Source organism: Lissotriton helveticus, chromosome 11, assembly GCF_964261635.1.
Source record: "Lissotriton helveticus chromosome 11, aLisHel1.1, whole genome shotgun sequence".
Classification (NCBI taxonomy): domain Eukaryota; kingdom Metazoa; phylum Chordata; class Amphibia; order Caudata; family Salamandridae; genus Lissotriton; species Lissotriton helveticus.
This window is the reverse complement of record NC_136072.1, coordinates 470524013-470544045: the sequence shown is the minus strand read 5'-3', so window position 1 is coordinate 470544045 and position 20033 is coordinate 470524013. Positions and strand designations below refer to the sequence as shown.

Here is a 20033-nt window from a genome sequence, read left to right as displayed (position 1 = left end):
ACTCACTACTCAATACTCTGCACTCACTACTCTGCACTCACTACTCTGCACTCACTACTCACTGCTCACTACTCTGCACTCACTACTCACTACTCTGCACTCACTACTCACTACTCACTACTCACTACTCTGCACTCACTACTCACTACTCACTACTCTGCACTCACTACTCACTACTCTGCACTCACCACTCACTACTCTGCACTCACTACTCACTACTCACTACTCTGCACTCACTACTCACTACTCACTACTCTGCACTCACTACTCACTACTCTGCACTCACTACTCTGCACTCACTACTCTGCACTCACTACTCTGCACTCACTACTCTGCACTCACTACTCACTGCTCACTACTCTGCACTCACTACTCACTACTCACTACTCTGCACTCACTACTCACTACTCACTACTCTGCACTCACCACTCACTACTCTGCACTCACTACTCACTACTCACTACTCTGCACTCACTACTCTACACTCACTACTCACTACTCTGCACTCACTACTCACTACTCTGCACTCACTACTCTGCACTCACTACTCTGCACTCACTACTCTGCACTCACTACTCTGCACTCACTACTCTGCACTCACTACTCACTACTCTGCACTCACTACTCTGCACTCACTACTCTGCACTCACTACTCTGCACTCACTACTCTGCACTCACTACTCTGCACTCACTGCTCACTACTCTGCACTCACTACTCACTACTCACTACTCACTACTCACTACTCTGCACTCTCCACTCTGCACTCTCCACTCTGCACTCACTACTCTGCACTCACTACTCTGCACTCACTACTTTGCACTCACTACTCACTACTCTGCACTCACTACTCACTACCCTGCACTCTCTACTCTGCACTCACTACTCACTACTCTGCACTCACTACTCACTACTCTGCACTCACTACTCTGCACTCACTACTCTGCACTCACTACTCTGCACTCACTACTCACTACTCTGCACTCACTACTCTGCACTCACTACTCTGCACTCACTACTCTGCACTCTGCACTCACTACTCTGCACTCACTACTCTGCACTCACTACTCTGCACTCTGCACTCACTACTCTGCACTCTGCACTCACTACTCTGCACTCACTACTCACTACTCACTACTCTGCACTCACTACTCACTACTCTGCACTCACTACTCTGCACTCACTACTCTGCACTCACTACTCACTACTCTGCACTCACTACTCACTACTCTGCACTCACTACTCTGCACTCACTACTCACTACTCTGCACTCACTACTCTGCACTCACTACTCTGCACTCACTACTCTGCACTCACTACTCCGCACTCACTACTCACTACTCTGCACACACTACTCACTACTCTGCACTCACTACTCACTACTCTGCACTCACTACTCTGCACTCACTACTCACTACTCTGCACTCACTACTCACTACTCTGCACTCACTACTCTGCACTCACTACTCTGCACTCACTACTCTGCACTCACTACTCACTACTCTGCTCTCACTACTCACAACTCTGCACTCACTACTCTGCACTCACTACTCTGCACTCACTACTCTGCACTCACTACTCTGCACTCACTACTCTGCACTCACTACTCACTACTCTGCACTCTGCACTCACTACTCTGCACTCTGCACTCACTACTCTGCACTCACTACTCTGCACTCACTACTCACTACTCTGCACTCACTACTCACTACTCTGCACTCACCACTCACTACTCTGCACTCACTACTCTGCACTCCCTACTCTGCACTCACTACTAACTACTCTGCACTCACTACTAACTACTCTGCACTCACTACCCTGCACTCACCACTCACTACTCTGCACTCACTACTCTGCACTCACTACTCTGCACTCACTTCTCACTACTCTGCACTCACTACTCACTACTCTGCACTCACTACTCTGCACTCACTACTCACTACTCTGCACACTCACTCTGCACTCACACTCTGCACTCACACTCTGCACTCAGCACACAGGTTGGCACATGGGCAGTCTTTTTCTTTGTCTATGACACCCAGGTTCCGCACTGTTGGCGCCGCCGATATCATGGAATCTTCCACCACACTTTCTAAAACTCTATAGTCCGAAGCATAAAAGGGACAGGACCAAATGAAGGGTAGACATTTGCTTAAAATAATCTTATTGTATTTATGAGAAGCAAAAGCGAGACTGTGAAATGTGCTGAATATCAGTTTGTTACGAATCAACAGAGTGGAGTTAGAGAACCAAGAAATAGTAATTTAAAATCCGGGTTAGAAGGAGTAGTAATCACAAGCTGAGCATCAACAGGCGCGAAACAGCGTGGTGGGCGCGCACGAGACGCAGCGTGGGCGTGCACATCAGCTGAAGATCGCCGGAGAAGACACCGAGCCTGCCTGCTGCCGTGACTGACCCGCTGTGCAGGGAAAGAGCCCGGTGAGTGAGGGTAGAGGGGGGCGGCAGAGAGGGAGTGGGCAGAGAGGGAGTGTGTGTGTGTGTGCGTGTGTGTGTGTGCGTGCGTGTGTCTGTCTGTCTGTCTATGTGTGTCTGGTGCGTGCCTGCCTGCCTGCCTGTGTGTGTGCGCGTCCACAGACCCTGGTTGGCTCGTGCACCGCTCTGTCCTCCCTTGAGAGTGAACTTGACTGCAATAGGTCTCAGCCGAGACCTAAAAAACGAGGCTAAATAAAAGTATTTCTTCTTGTTGCACTTCCTTACGCCTCCCCTGGGGAAACATAGGATTTTGACACATTCCCAGGATTACTAAACCTTATAAATCTGGGAATCTGGCAGAATCCATGGATGTTACGTGGGAACACCCACAGCAACACGCCATGGAACGCCCCTTTCATGCAAAGTGCTGCATGAAAAGTGCCCGTATTTACAAGGACACGAAAAGCCATCCAGGATGGCTCTACGTGTTCTTGGTACAAAAGGGGGTGGTGATGGACGGAGCAAGTGAATCAATCAAACACTCACACCCAGTCAAAAGATCTGGGTTTAATCCATCACCGTTCTTTAGCCCACTCTGCCACCCTAGTTCAGACATGGCTATATGCAAATCAGTCTGACCCTGTGCCTCATGGGAACAGTCCAGCCCGAACTGCTAAGCCCTGTCTTCCCTGGACCGGAAACAAGATTCCGAGGACCGGTTTCTGGCATTCCAGCCGTTTTCAGCCCGGCTTGCTTGAATCCAGTGGCAAAGTGAGCAAGGGACTCACGTCTGAGCATACCCTGCCACACTTACGGTGGCCAAAAGCGGTGCAAAAGGGGGTGGTGATGGATTAAACCCAGATCAGTTGACTGGGGGTGAGTGTTTGATTTGCTCAAACGCTCCGTCCATCATCCCCTTTTGTATCGCTTTGTTCGCCCTAAGTGTGGCAGGGTATGCTCGGACGTGAGTCCCTTGCTCACTTGGCCACTGGATTCAAGATAGCCTGGCTGATGAGGATTATGAATCCGAAACGGGTCCCAGGTTGCTTGTTTCCAGTCCATGGAAGACATGGCTTGGCAGTTCGGGCTGGACTGTTCCCATGAGGCACAGGGTCAGACTGATTTGCATATAGCCATGTCTGAAATGGGGTGGCTGAGTGGGCTAAAGAATGGTGATGGATTAAACCCAGATCAGTTGACTGGGGGTGAGTGTTTGATTTGCTCAAACGCTCCGTCCATCAACCACTTTTGTATCGCTTTGTTCGCCCTAAGTGTGGCAGGGTATGCTCAGACGTGAGTCCCTTGCTCACTTGGCCACTGGATTCAAGATAGCCTGGCTGATGAGGATTATGAATCCGAACCCGGTCCCAGGATGCTTGTTTCCGGTCCATGGAAGACATGGCTTGGCAGTTCGGGCTGGACTGTTCCCATGAGGCACAGGGTCAGACTGATTTGCATATAGCCATGTCTGGAATGGGGTGGCTGAGTGGGCTAAGGAATGGTGATGGATTAAACCCAGATCAGTTGACTGGGGGTGAGTGTTTGATTTGCTCAAACTCTCCGTCCATCATCCCCTTTTGTATCGCTTTGTTCGCCCTAAGTGTGGCAGGGTATGCTCAGACGTGAGTCCCTTGCTCACTTGGCCACTGGATTCAAGATAGCCTGGCTGATGAGGATTATGAATCCGAAACCGGTCCCAGGATGCTTGTTTCCGGTCCATGGAACACATGGCTTGGCAGTTCGGGCTGGACTGTTCCCATGAGGCACAGGGTCACACTGATTTGCATATAGCCATGTCTGAAATGGGGTGGCTGAGTGGGCTAAAGAATGGTGATGGATTAAAACCCATATCAGTTGACTGGGGTGAGTGTTTGATTTGCTCAAACGCTCCGTCCATCATCCCCTTTTGTATCGCTTTGTTCGCCCTAAGTGTGGCAGGGTATGCTCAGACGTGAGTCCCTTGCTCACTTGGCCACTGGATTCAAAATAGCCTGGCTGATGAGGATTATGAATCCGAAACCGGTCCCAGGATGCTTGTTTCCGGTCCATGGAAGACATGGCTTGGCAGTTCGGGCTGGACTGTTCCCATGATATTTCAAAAAGGGGGTGGTGATGGACAGAGTATCTGAGTTAATCAGAACACTCCTACCCAGTCAACAGATCAGGGCTTGATCCATCACCGTTTTTTAGCTCACTGCACCATCCCAGTGCAGAACCTGGCTATATGCAAATTAGTCTGTCCCTGGCCCAGTGCATCATGGGAACAGGGCAGACCAAACTACCAAGCCAATTCTTCACTGGAAAGGAAACAAGCTTCCGGGGACCGGTTTCTGGCATTACAGCCGTCTTCGGCCCGGCTTGCTTGAATCCTGATGGCGCAGTGAGCAAGGGACTCATGTCTGAGCATACCCTTCCACACTTGTGGTGGCCAAAATATTTCAAAAAGGGGGTGGTGATGGACAGAGTATCTGAGTTAATCAGAACACTCCTACCCAGTCAACAGATCAGGGCTTGATCCATCACCGTTTTTTAGCTCACTGCACCATCCCAGTTCAGAACCTGGCTATATGCAAATTAGTCTGTCCCTGGCCCAGTGCATCATGGGAACAGGGCAGACCAAACTACCAAGCCAATTCTTCACTGGAAAGGAAACAAGCTTCCGGGGACCGGTTTCTGGCATTACAGCCGTCTTCGGCCCGGCTTGCTTGAATCCTGATGGTGCAGTGAGCAAGGGACTCATGTCTGAGCATACCCTTCCGCACTTGTGGTGGCCAAAAGATCTTTTGACTGGGTAGGAGTGTTCTGCTTAATTCAGATACTCTGTCCATCACCACCCCCTTTTGAATCGTTTTGGCCACCACAAGCGTGGAAGGGTATGCTCAGATGTGAGTCCCTTGCTCACTGCACCATCAGGATTCAAGCAAGCTGGGCCGAAGACGGCTGTAATGCCAGAAACCGGTCCCCGGAAGCTTGTTTCCTTTCCAGTAAAGAATTGGCTTGGTAGTTTGGTCCGCCCTGTTCCCATGATGCACTGGGCCAGGGACATACTAATTTGCATATAGCCAGGTTCTGAACTGGGATGGTGCAGTGAGCTAAAAAACGGTGATGGATCAAGCCCTGATCTGTTGACTGGGTAGGAGTGTTCTGATTAACTCAGATACTCTGTCCATCACCACCCCCTTTTTGAATCGTTTTGGCCACCACAAGCGTGGAAGGGTATGCTCAGATGTGAGTCCCTTGCTCACTGCACCATCAGGATTCAAGCAAGCTGGGCCGAAGACGGCTGTAATGCCAGAAACCGGTCCCCGGAAGCTTGTTTCCTTTCCAGTAAAGAATTGGCTTGGTAGTTTGGTCTGCCCTGTTCCCATGATGTACTGGGCCAGGGACAGACTAATTTGCATATAGCCAGGTTCTGAACTGGGATGGTGAAGTGAGCTAAAAAACGGTGATGGATCAAGCCCTGATCTGTTGACTGGGTAGGAGTGTTCTGATTAACTCAGATACTCTGTCCATCACCACTCCCTTTTTGAATCGTTTTGGCCACCACAAGCGTGGAAGGGTATGCTCAGATGTGAGTCCCTTGCTCACTGCACCATCAGGATTCAAGCAAGCTGGGCCGAAGACGGCTGTAATGCCAGAAACCGGTCCCCGGAAGCGTGTTTCCTTTCCAGTAAAGAATTGGCTTGGTAGTTTGGTCTGCCCTGTTCCCATGATGCACTGGGCCAGGGACAGACTAATTTGCATATAGCCAGGTTCTGAACTGGGATGGTGCAGTGAGCTAAAAAACGGTGATGGATCAAGCCCTGATCTGTTGACTGGGTAAGAGTGTTCTGATTAACTCAGATACTCTGTCCATCACCACCTCCTTTTTGAATCGTTTTGGCCACCACAAGCGTGGAAGGGTATGCTCAGATGTGAGTCCCTTGCTCACTGCACCATCAGGATTCAAGCAAGCTGGGCCGAAGACGGCTGTAATGCCAGAAACCGGTCCCCGGAAGCTTGTTTCCTTTCCAGTAAAGAATTGGCTTGGTAGTTTGGTCTGCCCTGTTCCCATGATGCACTGGGCCAGGGACAGACTAATTTGCATATAGCCAGGTTCTGAACTGGGATGGTGCAGTGAGCTAAAAAACGGTGATGGATCAAGCCCTGATCTGTTGACTGGGTAGGAGTGTTCTGATTAACTCAGATACTCTGTCCATCACCACCCCCTTTTTGAATCGTTTTGGCCACCACAAGCGTGGGAGGGTATGCTCAGATGTGAGTCCCTTGCTCACTGCACCATCAGGATTCAAGCAAGCTGGGCCGAAGCCTGCTGTAATGCCAGAAACCGGTCCCCGGAAGCTTGTTTCCTTTCCAGTAAAGAATTGGCTTGGTAGTTTGGTCTGCCATGTTCCCATGATGCACTGGGCCAGGGACAGACTAATTTGCATATAGCCAGGTTCTGAACTGGGATGGTGCAGTGAGCTAAAAAACGGTGATGGATCAAGCCCTGATTTGTTGACTGGGTAGGAGTGTTCTGATTAACTCAGATACTCTGTCCATCACCACCCCCTTTTTGAATCGGACTGTTCCCATGAGGCACAGGGTCAGACTGATTTGCATATAGCCATGTCTGAAATGGGGTGGCTGAGTGGGCTAAAGAATGGTGATGGATTAAACCCAGATCAGTTGACTGGGGGTGAGTGTTTGATTTGCTCAAACGCTCCATCCATCATCCCCTTTTGTATCGCTTTGTTCGCCCTAAGTGTGGCAGGGTATGCTCAGACGTGGGTCCCTTGCTCACTTGGCCACTGGATTCAAGATAGCCTGGCTGATGAGGATTATGAATCCGAAACCGGTCCCAGGATGCTTGTTTCCGGTCCATGGAAAACATGGCTTGGCAGTTCGGGCTGGACTGTTCCCATGAGGCACAGGGTCAGACTGATTTGCATATAGCCATGTCTGAAATGGGGTGGCTGAGTGGGCTAAAGAATGGTGATGGATTAAATCCAGATCAGTTGACTGGGGGTGAGTGTTTGATTTGCTCAAACGCTCCGTCCATCATCCCCTTTTGTATCGCTCTACGTGTTCTTGTAAATATGGAGCACCACACTGCGCCACCAGTGCATCACACAAAGTGACACACTGGCAGTGCAACAGGCTTGTAAATATGCCCCTGAGATCATAGTTGACGCAAGCCTGGTGGGGTTTGGCATGATCCATGCTCAACACAATGGACATCAAAATGCTAGCAGAAGTGTGTCTCAGACTGAATGTGTCGATTCTCAGCCAGAAAAACAGAGCCTGGCTGTAGTGTGGACTTGTGAACATTTTAATGTGTTTCTGTACTGGAAGCATTTCATCCTTGTCACCAACAGGAATTGGTCACCATTTTCGGAAATCTGATACCTAGTGGCCCCCTCGTATTGAGAGGTGGGGGTTGAGATTGCACAAGTATGATAAATCTATTGTGCATAAACTGGGAAAGAATCAAAAACCTGCAGATTACTTCTCACGGGTGCCGTTACAGTGTCATAGTGCAAAGTCTGAAGCGGCTGGAGTGTATCAACTTCATAGCAAAATCTAGTACACCTGCAGCTTTATCCATTGAGCAAATCATTCCTGTTACCAACACAGACAGAGACATGCTCATACTCAAGGATATCATTGCAACGCAATCATGGAGAAAACATTTTCAACCTCTCACAGATGGTTGTATGCATGATGGAACCACACATATGATTACCACGCATGCTATTACAACGTGGTTGTTACAACACTGGTACAGTTACCACACGTTGCCTTTGCCAAGCAGGATGTTACAACGAATATGCCTTTACCACACATGCCTTTTACGAGTTTCATTGTAAAGGCATTAATGGAAAAGGCATATGCGTGGTAAAGGTTATGCAGGGTAATGGTACCTGCGTTGGAACTGCTGGCCCTCACCACAGTCTCTGCCATGCCCAAACGCTAAAAACACTCTGAACACAGCCCTGAACCCTAAGACCGCACCCACCAATGCCCCTCCCCAGCCTCTAGATTCAACATCTCTTCCCTACACCTGAACCATATACACCACTCCTTCCCTCTCCCGCAGCCCTGAAAACAACCACACCCTCAGCCCTGAGCTCTAAAACCCAGCCCACAGCCCTGAAAACATCCACAACCTCAGCCCTGATCCAGAAAGCTCACACCTTCTGCTCTCCATACCCAATCCTACTCCTGGCCGGCCAACACAAACTGCCAATCTCAATCCCGGCCATGAGCCATAAAACCTGGCACCCAGCCCTGAAAACAGCCCTGATCCAGGAAACTTGAGCCTTTTGCGCCTCATACCCAATCCCACTCCTGGCCGACCTTTACAAACCTACCGCTGATCCCAATACTGGCCCTGAGCCCTAAAACGCCCTTGTGTGATGCTCATTCGCCATGACCGCTTTCGGTCCCATGTTAGCCTACGGCATGAAAAGTGCATTGTGAAAACACAACCAAATTCTACCTTTTCATCCACTCAGATCAAAACAGGAACAACCCCAGGACCTTTTTTTACTATAACATCCAAAACGAGCCCATTGGATAACATTGAAAACTGGCACTCCCTCACCAAGCCACGTCCCGATCCCATTACTGGAACAAATTTGATCGCAAACACCTCCCACCCCTGCCCATTCACTCGGAAGGCTGTTCTGTCGCAGCTCTATTATTTTTATATCCCAATGGCCGAGTCTGGAGCGCTGACTTGCAGACAATGAATGGAGGCTCTTATTACCTTTACCACCCATATGCTTATACCATTCATTCCTTGACGACGAAACAAAAATCGTTGTAAAGGCATGCGTGGTAAGGCATGCTCATTTTAAAATCATGCGTGGTAAAAGCTATGCGTAGTAATGGTAGTCACGTTGTAAGTGCAGCATTGTAAAAGTATCATGTGGTAGTGGCCATGTTGTAATGGCTATTTGTGCAGGAAGAACTTTCCCTCATTCAAGAAGGTATTGTACTAAGAGGTTTGAGAATTGTCATACCTGAGAGCGTGAGGCAACAAGTCATTGAACTGGCACACAAAGAACATCATGGCATTGTAGCCACAAAGATAACCATTTAAGATCGAGGGGGGTTTCCTCAGGTTGATGAACAAGTCGAGAAGGAACTGAAAGCCTGTCACCTGTGTAACTGCAAATCTCCCAAGACAACACAGCATCTGCTAAACATGTCTGACTTTCTTAAACAAGCGTGGGAGAAAATTGCCGTTGATCATCTCATGGTAATTATTGATGATTACTCACGTTTTCCCTTAATGGAAGATTCATCATCAACCACCAATGACAAAGTAATTGAGAGGGTGGATGATATTTTTGCAGCATCAGGTGTTCCCTTCATTCTCAAATCTGACAATGGTCGACCCTTCAATAGCAAACATTTTAAGGACTTTCTTAGTCGCTTGAACGTCAAGCATCAGAAAAGCACACCCCTCTGGCCAAAGGCAAATGGCGTTGTTGAACGATTTATGGGCACCCTGAAGAAAGTGGTTCAGCGCGCTTATCAGTCAACTCCCCATTCTACAGTAGGTGAAAGCTCTGCCACCTTGCTATTTGAGAGAGCCATTGGGACAAAGCGACCACAATGGGCCACAAGCCGAGTTATAGACACTGACGAGATTTGTGTCAAGGACACTTCTCTCAAAATCTATTTGAAGGTCTATGCAAATAAACGCAGATGTGTTCGGAACATAGTTTTCGAAGAAGGAGACTGGGTCCTAATCAAACAAAAATGTAAATGCAAGACTGAGCTCTGTTTAATGCTGATTGTTTGAGAGTCATGACAAATAAAGGACATATGGTGACCGCTCAATGTCCTGGAAAGTGCATTACAAGAGATTTGTCACATTTGAAGCATCTGCCTTGATATTCGTCGGCTCCAGACATCACAAATGAGACAAGTCCACCTGACTGCCCAAGTCAAGCATCTGAGTCTACAACTACAATGTCAGACGGCAGTGCAACTCCTTCACCTCGCACGACTCGATCTGGAAGATTGGTGCGAGCCCCTTGACGACTCATTGAGGCACTCTAATGTACATTTGTTGTTCGTACTTTTTATTTAACCATGGGGAGATGTAGTGTTGTATGATCAGGTTCAGTAGGGCCATTATGGTCCTCAGTGGACTCCTTACAAAGTTACATAATCAGTTGGGATGTATCTGGGTGTGTATGGGTGTAGTCAATAAAGTTTATGACGTAGTGCGTTTAGTTAATGGTTGCACACTGAAGAATAAAGACCTGTGTTACAGAGCTCCATGTGTGGCATGGTCATTTGTGTGCTCCTGAGCTGGAGAGGACACGACAATGAGTAGACCATAAGACATGGCTCTTTCTCCTCTTGGGTAATATTCAGTGTGTATTGAATCCCAGTAAAGTGTTCTCATTACACATTGACATTGTGTAGTTTGATTTCAAACACTTCCATTCTTTACAAAAAAAGAGAAACAAATGATTATATTTGCATAGTAACTACCCAACAGCTTACAAGTTGGTTGTATGTTGAGGCCTTGATTAAAAACTGTGTCCTTGAGTTACAGTTTGGCAGACGGGTTACTCTGTCACTAATGTGACGGATATCACGTCCATTTTATTACAAGTGCCATAAGCTATAATGTAATAAGGCACATGCGATATCCGTTTGTGACAGTAACTCGTCCACCAATTTCTAAATCAGGCCCTGTTGTCACTGGTTCAACAGTTTACTACTTTTCCACTAACCACAATTAGGGTAGGGGTGGTTCTAATAGCGAGGCCCACAGGAAAATGATTCTATGTTGGGAGCCATGCCAAGAATTTGTATGCATTTTTTATTGCCAACATATTTTGTTGTAGTGGTAAAGTTGATCCTAGTTGTCAAGTAGCGTAATTTCCTGGCACCAACTTACCCACTCTAGTCCCTAAGGGTGGTGCTATAAGCCCACACCAGTGAATTCCCCTCTTGGTGGTGGTCCTATACAGGCTTGTTTTATAATATTAGCTACCTGAACTGAGATTTTTTCTAAGTGTTTCCAATATTGAAAGAAATGGGAACGAATGCAGAAGCAGAGTGAGAGACCTCTTCTCTAAGTCCTGGGGCAGTAGGTAGTTACTGACCAGCATCTGTAGTGCATACTGTTGTTTACTACTGGTATTCCATTGCCAAAGATACCAGTTAGTTCCAATTCAATAACCAAGTTGCTCCTTCTGCAGACCTCTCTATCTGAGAGTAGTGACAGAGAGCATTCAGGGCTAAATGCTGGAGGTGCAAGGGGATTGTAGCTAAGCCTGGACGGTGAACTTAGCTAGGTTCACAGAGTTTGCAGTTTTCTGCACTCCACACTCCTCGGAGCTCGCAGAGTGCAGAAAACTTCACTTCATGATGTGCAGCAGAGTTAAGTTTGCGATCACGAATGGTAAGTTCTCAAGCGCGAGCTGCTGCTTGGGTAGAATTTCTACCCGAGCGGCAGAAATACCAGCACAAACTACAGTTCGCACTGCATTCCGCTACTCGTGGAACTTCGCAGATTTTTTATGTAAATTTGCGGAGTTCCGCGTAGCAAAACTCCGCGAACTGAGCCCAGGCCAGATTGTAACTCTGATACAGTATACCAATCAATAAACGTATTGTCCAGTCAGATCAATAAGTTTTAAAGAGACCAGTGATCTTGGAAAAGGACACTATGGAATGAAACCCCAAAATAAGTACGATGACACAATGCTGCCCCCCACAATAAACTACTTCTGACGAATCAATGTGCACAAAGTGCTAAATGCATGCAAAATATCCTGCAACGTGATACTGGACAATTGGTCACAATAGGCATTTTACTGGCTGACTCACTTCATCTTCTGGATCTTGACCAATGCCACATCAGGTGTAAGATTGAAAATGTGGTTTAGTGGAGAATAAATACAGACAGAGATGAAAGTGTATAGCGGTGCTTGCTGACTTGTGTAGAGAGAAAAGTTGGATGAACTGTTGGCCCCTTCACAGGTGGGTTGGTCCCAGGCATAGATATAGATAGCCACTAAAGAATAAAAAGAATAAGACAAGCATGACTTGTACCATAGGATGGAAGTGGACTTCATCTGCTCTCCACTACAGCGCAGATCTTCACCGCGATAAAACAAGAAGGTTCTGAGAAGGCAACATGTTTTTTCCAGTCCTTAATTATTGTTGATAATTCATAGGGGTAAAATTATTCTGTGGACTCGGCTGATAACCTATTTTTGCCTCTTCAGGAACAGAGACATTGACTAGCCATTCTTGAACATACAGACTTGTCAAATTAGAGGACCTGCTGAGGATGCAGTGGAAGGTATGATGTTGCTTTTGTGGAATGCTCTTGCAGGATAATTATTATTATAAATATTTATTCTGTTTTAATAATATTGTATCTGGATCTTGTCCTCTCTACATTGTAACAATATTACCTTGTGCTACTTGCACGTATTCCTCGTTCCTCATTGCCAGACATGCTGTACAACAGTTAAAGTGCAATATGGTTGAGATCAGATTACAAAAACTAAGAGGTGGTGAGGAAGGCCCAAAGGGACATATTTTAAGAGCTACTAACATCACACTAGACATAGTTTTTACACAGCATTATGCTTACTCTCTCTCTCTCTCACACACACACACATGCATATATACATTGTATTACATATTTGCAACTGAGGCACAAGGACATAAATTGGTATTCCTAGAACCACACAATTTTGATTATGTGTTGATCAAGTGTCGAAGTCAATATTAGAACTCCGGTCTCTGGGTTCCTCAGCCCTCAGTTTAGGGCATGATATAGAGATGAGTTATAACGAAAATCCTCTGATTGGTGGAGGTAGGCTTAATGGACAGGAGACCTCCACCTTGGGTATGGTGAAGAATATTCTAAGATTCCGATCCAGGTGAAGCACTTCCTCGACAAATATAACTATCCTCTCCAACCACTCAATTCTAAATCAGACCCTCCTGTGGTTTATCTCTGTGCTTCACCCATCGAGTTTCAATGTGCGAGTGCAGGGTAATTGGTGTGGTGATGGTGCCAGAATGGAATTCAGATGTGTGACTCTGGTCAATGATACACAGAAATAGTGTCTCCTAGTTTCCTCGATCAGTTATTGATGTTCAAATGTCTTCTCTTCTTACTTTTACATAGTGATGTTAAGCCATGTACTTTTAATGCTTTTGGAGCTGTAAAAATGCCAGTCAACCACAGGGACCTAACTTACACGGTTATATTCTCACTCACTGTTTACTTTACATTTCTTTTTGAAGTATTGCTTTCTTGATATAGCCCAGATTTGTGGCATAACACAATATAGACTTGCGTTACCTGTTATTCCATTACTGTAAATTTAGGAATTGCATTACATATTCTGACATTTTGAGTTTTTCTTTTATGTTTTATATGCTAATATATGTAGAAATGTTAGCTACTGCAATTGCACACTCAGGGGCATATTTACAAGGGCATTGTGCCACACAAATATCACTTTTAATGACGTTCCTGTGGTGCAATGCCCCGCTCCATATTTACAATTTGGAGTTAAGCCACTTAACATGGATTAATGCCACCTTGTAAATATGCCCCTTACCGCAGCAGTCCGCTGCGGCAAATGGGCAGGCAATGGTTGTTGCTGTGGGCGTTCGACTGCAGCTCCAATTGATTTTGACACTGCCCCCTATTTCCAAGGGTGAGGTTGTATAAGACTCAATGACGAGAAATTATTAATTTTTCCTAGTGTTTGCTGTTTCTATGTATGCTGCATTCTGCAGTACACATAGAAACAGCAGGACACCATTAGTGGTTGTTTATGTGCAGGAAGGGACACCTTCCTGCACATGAACAATCATTAAAAAATGAAGTTTTGTACTTCTATATGTTCTGCATTCTGCACCACACATAGAAGTTACAAATCACCATTAGTGATTGTTCATGTGCAGGAAGGGACATCTTCCAGCACAAAAACAATCCTCCCTGCAACGCAGTAACCCTTGGACTATGGTGCAGGGGTGCCTGTGTTGGCGCTAGGCAGGTCAATTTAGTGCCATCGCTAGGGGAAATGCAAGGGTGCGCCGAATTCTTGTAAACACAACACATCCCTGCATTTTTAAACTGTCGAGCGAGGCTTTAGCAAATATGCCCGCAGTGATTTCACAATTCCTAATATAGGAGCTTATATTGCCCCCATAATTTAATGTATTTCCTACAGTTCACGAGAATCGTACGAAAGGGGATTCCCACCAGGGCAAGCTCAAAAAGAACAGTTTCACTTCCCTGTCAATTAGACCATTGAAAGAAAGTGCATTTGAAGTAATCCCTTTTGGTCAATCAGCATTATACCCATCAAAAACAACAACCCCCAAGCATTCAAAGCAACCAGTGTTCCACTGCTACCCAAACATTGCAAATAGTAGCTGCCAAAGCCCTCGCTCTGCAGACAAATACTTTTAAGACAAAGCATATTTTGCTTAAAACCCTCCCTACTAACATAAATTACAAAAATTCTATTCGTTTCACCACATACAACATGTAGTAAGTTTTCAACCGATTTTTCACGCCATACAAGGATATAAATGGCATGGAAATCGCACCAAATTAAACCATGAAATATAAAAAATACATGAGGTAAAGTGCTTCTTGGTGTAATAACGCCAATCTTGGAAACTATAGAGAGCTGTCATACTTCTTTCTGCCTTGTAGGTTATTCTCACTAGAACTCTTAAAAGCATGACAGAGCTTTAGTATTAGATGTATTTCCACATGCCACATGAGGTCTGTCTCTAACAGTCAGGCATGATTCTACTCCACCTAATAATCTGTGAAAAAGTCTATTATTACACTGCACCCTGGTACTTTTATAGTATCATGCCATATTGGGCATAATAGTGATAGGGACGTTTCAGATAATTTTACAGTCATTAAAAACCGAAGTTTCCCTCGGTAATGGGCGGTGGAAGGGGTGGGGTGTCCTGTGTGGCTGTGGAATGCTTCGTTACAGTTCTTGTGCATAGAAGCTACATTAGTGGTCTACGCAGCACTTTGCTGGCTAACGTAACTTAGAATAACCTACATCCTTATATTATACACGTATAGCTAAATTTCCTTGTCCTTGTCCTCTGTCATAAGACGACTCAATCGGTTAAACGCTCATAGCTGATAACTGCAGTGATCCAGTGGTCAAGATTCTAAACCCTGGCAATATCAACTCAGTCTATTATCCTTAATTTTTCCGAAACTGATTTAGGAGCATTAATAAGTTACATATGTTAGCCACAGCTTTTAGAAGCAGCAGAAGTGCCGGACGAAGCGCTATATAAACGCAAGATGTTCATTGTCAAACGTGTTTGTGCACAGGACACTGCACAACGTGACACCACGACAAGACTTAAGTAAATGACACCAAATAAACGCAAAGGACAAGGCAAAGGTCACAGAATGCACTGAATAACGACTGATTCCTTATTGGACCCGTGGCACAGCAAGCACAATTAAATCGTCATCTCCATGGATTCTTAGTCCTAAAAGAATTATTGGATAACATTTAAATATTGTTGATTTTGTAAGTGATCAAAAGTTTCGGGTGTTTTGCAAAATAGCTGCTGGGCGTCTCCTTACCGGCTGCTCTGAAGTCCTGGTGGGGTCACCTCTGTCCCTCACAAGAGGAGCTAACGAGGAAGGCTCCTGACACCAGATCTGACCCTCTCAAGAGACATGTGCAGCTGTCAGTTAAAGCAGTCTTCCCTTGGCCGGCGAGACGGCGTATTTAAAGCTCGGCATCTGGGACTGCTGCCTGCTGCTACCGAAAGCATGTGCTTCCAAATGTCGGGGAGGCAGAGATCTGCTCTTCCTGAGAACGGAAGAATGGTTTAACCCTCGAAGTTTGACTTTATCTGAAATCCTTGTTTGGTTTCCGAAAATTGTTCGTATTTTCTTTGAAATTTTACAAGGCAATCACTAGTACTTTGGACTTAAGGAGCAATGGAGGACCAATTATGCGGCAAGGTTGGCTGAATTATGTGGCAAGAAAAGTCACATCATGTAGCATAGTGTTGCACATTCCCTGAAAGTGTTTTTTCACAATTTCGTTTTTTTACCATATGTTAATGATGTCTGAGCAAACATTAGTACCAATTTTAATACCGGAGTACATTCATCAGGAACTGAAATGTGATCACTTAACCTATGCAAATGGCCTGTCACTGCTGTACATCGTGTAGGATTTTTAATTAGTAACTTTTCATCAGTTTGAGCTAGAACTACAATAGTTTGCTCAAATCTGCAAGTTATGGAACAGGTGGTGGAAAATGTGGCAAAATCCATAATTCAATGGAAAATGTAGACATACGATCACATCATTCTAGTGGCTCAGATTCAAACTACCAAACAAGGCAGCCTTGCACATTAATAGCATAAATAATGATAAAACCTTGTTATTGTATAGAAATCATACCTCTACCTTTCTAAGTGCTGTACATTATACAATATCAAACCTACTCAGAGGGTTTCAGGTCTGGCAGTTTGGGCTGGACTTTTCCTATTGGATCAGGACCAAGGCGGATTTGCATGTGGCTCATTTCTGTTGAAAGAGGCTTGGACTATAGTGTAGTCCAAATATTTACCAGTGGCTGTGATTAATTCAAGCATTCCAGCCACCACTTTGTTCTCTGTGAGGTGTCCTAAGTGTGATGGATGTGTCCACATGTGGAACCTGTGTTCAATGTGCCACATAAGTCAAGCTGCACCTCACTGGGAGATTCAAAGAGGCCGAAACTGGTCTTGTGTTGCTTGTGTTCCCTTTCAAGCTGACCTAGAAGTTTGGGTTAGACTGTTCCTTTTGGAGCAGGACCGAGGATGATTAGCATATTTATAGTTTTTGTATGAGGTGGCACTGTGGGTAAAAAATGATGGACTGATATGTGGCCCAGAGGACTTACCAGTGCATGTTATTCATTTAAACATTCTACCCATCACTTTTTTTTAAATCTGTGAGGTGGCCTAAGTAAACTGGGTATGCAGAGATATCCGTTTTATGCTCATTGTGCCACAGGACTCATACTGCACCACACTGATGAGGCCCAAGAACAGGCCAACCTGGTTTGGGGTGGCTTGTTCTCCCATCCAGAGGGCCCTGGCCAGCCAGTTGGGGCTGCACAGTTCCTACTGAAGCATGACCTAGGCTTATTTACCTATAGGTGGTTTCTGTCTGTGGAGGCACAGTGGGCAAAAGATATGATGGACTGGAATCTTGTCTGAAGTATTTAGCAGTGACTGTAATTAATTAAAGCATTCAACCTTCACTGTTTAGTTTTTGTCTGTGAGACTCCCAAAGGGCAACAGGTAGGCCCACACATTGGTCCAGTGCTCACTGTGCTGTAGGATTTAAGCTGAAGCTGCACCTCATTGACAAGACTCAAAAGGTTAAACCTGGACATGGTCAGGGCCGGACTGGCAACAGCAACCAGCCCTGGCAGGTTGCTGCTGGACCGGCCCTCGGAGCGGGGAGGGGGCTAGCAAGAAGCACCGCTCCCGCTTTAGTTACATGGAGCCAATATTTCAGCACCGCTGCAAAACCGGACCCCAGTGACAAAAGCGGCCCTCATGGGCACAAAACTGGCCCCCACCCCTCCGGCCCACCAGGGAAATACACGGTGCTCGCTACGGCCAGTCCGGCCATGGACATGGTAGTTTGGGATGGGCTGTTCCGATTGGAGCAGGACCAAGGTCAGTTTGCATATAGCTAGTTCCTGACTGAGGTGGCACAGTGAACAAAAAACGATGGACTAGAATGTGGCCTGAGTATTTACCAGTGGCTCTGATTAATTCAAGCTTTAACATGGGTCCAGTAAAACCCTGTGCCATTGTACTCAAGCTGCGGAAAACTGTAGAGCACCAAACAGGCCACAACCAGTCAGAGGTTACTTGTGCTTCCATTCAGAGGGGATTCACCTGGTAGATCAGGCTGGATTGTTCAGATTAGAGCAGGGCCAAGTTTGATTTCCATGTCCCTAGTTCGATTCTTGACGGACGTAGTATGGCAGGGCACAATAATGATGGACTAAAATGTAGCCCAAGTACTTAGGAGTGGCTGTGATTAATTCAAGCCCATCACTTTTATATTTTTTTCTGTGTATAATGCCTAAAGAAGAACGTTAACTTGGAGCTCCCAAGGCTGCTCTAAGAAGGTGTGGCTACCGTCCCTCAGAACCACAAGACAAGAACCGGAGAAAGATCCTTCTCCTACATACCCGCCAACACCTGGAACACCTTGCTGATCCACCTCAGACAATCGACAATCCCCGTCGTTGACCCAATTCAGGAAGGACCCTAAGACTTGGCTCTGCAACTGAACACTATAGTGCAGATGGATCAGCAGCACCCCCCACTCCCAGTGCCTTGAGACCATCAGGGGCGAGTAGCCGGGCTTTAAAAACCCTGATTGATTTATTGACTTCCAGGTGTTACTTACCGCTGTGAGGTAGCTCTGCCAGTGAGAAAGCAAACAGTTGCCAAGTGACAACTGCATGTTCATGGCCCTGAGCGGGAGTGGGAAAACATCCTCTGTTTTACCTGACCCCTTTTTCATTCCGTTTTTCTTTCTACCTGCTTTGGATTTCACACATCTGCCGAAGTTTTAAAAAAGAATCAAGCAAAGTTACAACAAGTTTGATTTAGCAACTTCCTAGACTCCGAAATTATGGGATCATCGCAAATAATCTAGGTTCTGGCTTTGAATAATTATAAAATGACTTATTTACATAGTTATGTATTTTGAATGTGCTGTATCAATTGAATGTCTGTTTTGTTGCGTATTAGAGAGGTATTCACAAAGTTTGGGAAAAAAACATTTTGTTTAAAGATATTTTAAAAGAAAATGGACAATGTTTTTGGAAATAGGGTGGCTCTGAGAAGAGCATTTGTGTTAATTATGTATATGTGACAGCTACATGTAAAACAGGATGCAGAGTTTCAAGTTACTGAGAAACTCCCTGTGCCTTTGTCTGTGAAGTGAGCTTCATCACTTTTATAGATTCCATGCATGTCAAAACGCAAGTTGTTGTTATAGATAGAGCCCGTTTATCGTCTCTGAGGAATGCAGAAACAGGTTATGTTTCCTGGCTTGGTTAAATCTGTGGATAGAATTGATTCGACAATTTATATTTCTGCCTTGGCATATATTGGAGAATACCAAGGCAGTGCGAGGGAAAAGTATAATTGTACAAAGGTATCCTTAATTAGGGTTTCCAGCCTCACCCCAGTCAGTGTGCCTAGGTCTTTCCCACCACAGGTCACAATCATGAGGTCAGGGGTTTGGCAATCCAAAATGCATTCTGTAAAGGTTAGTTCTATAAATAATTCAATGTAAACTGGTTCTTGTAGTAGAAGTTGGGTTTATTCAACCTCATCCAGCAACAGCCCACAGCAACTGGCAAGTCCAGAATCCCACAAGCACAACGTTCTAATATCCTAAGAACACAGGGGTTCTCCGTGTTCTCAAGTCCTAATAGAACCTAGAAGAGAACATCACACATCTCCCTTCTATACACTTTGAACAAATGAATATTATATGCAACCATTAAGAGAACGAGAGAGAAC

The 20033-nt window shown here is 45.7% G+C and overlaps 1 protein-coding gene across 2 annotated transcripts in view; it reads right to left on the bottom strand.

Annotated features, from left to right (window-relative positions):
* Positions 1-16183, bottom strand: part of LOC144792888 (adiponectin-like) — a 43546-nt gene extending 27363 nt beyond the window's left edge. The window contains exon 1 of one of the 2 annotated variants that reach the window (XM_078668092.1): positions 16056-16183. The gene's annotated coding sequence lies outside the window, so the exon portion shown is untranslated. The remainder of the gene's footprint in view (positions 1-16055) is intronic. The other variant, XM_078668093.1, reaches the window with a different exon arrangement.
* Positions 16184-20033: the final 3850 nt, after the last annotated feature.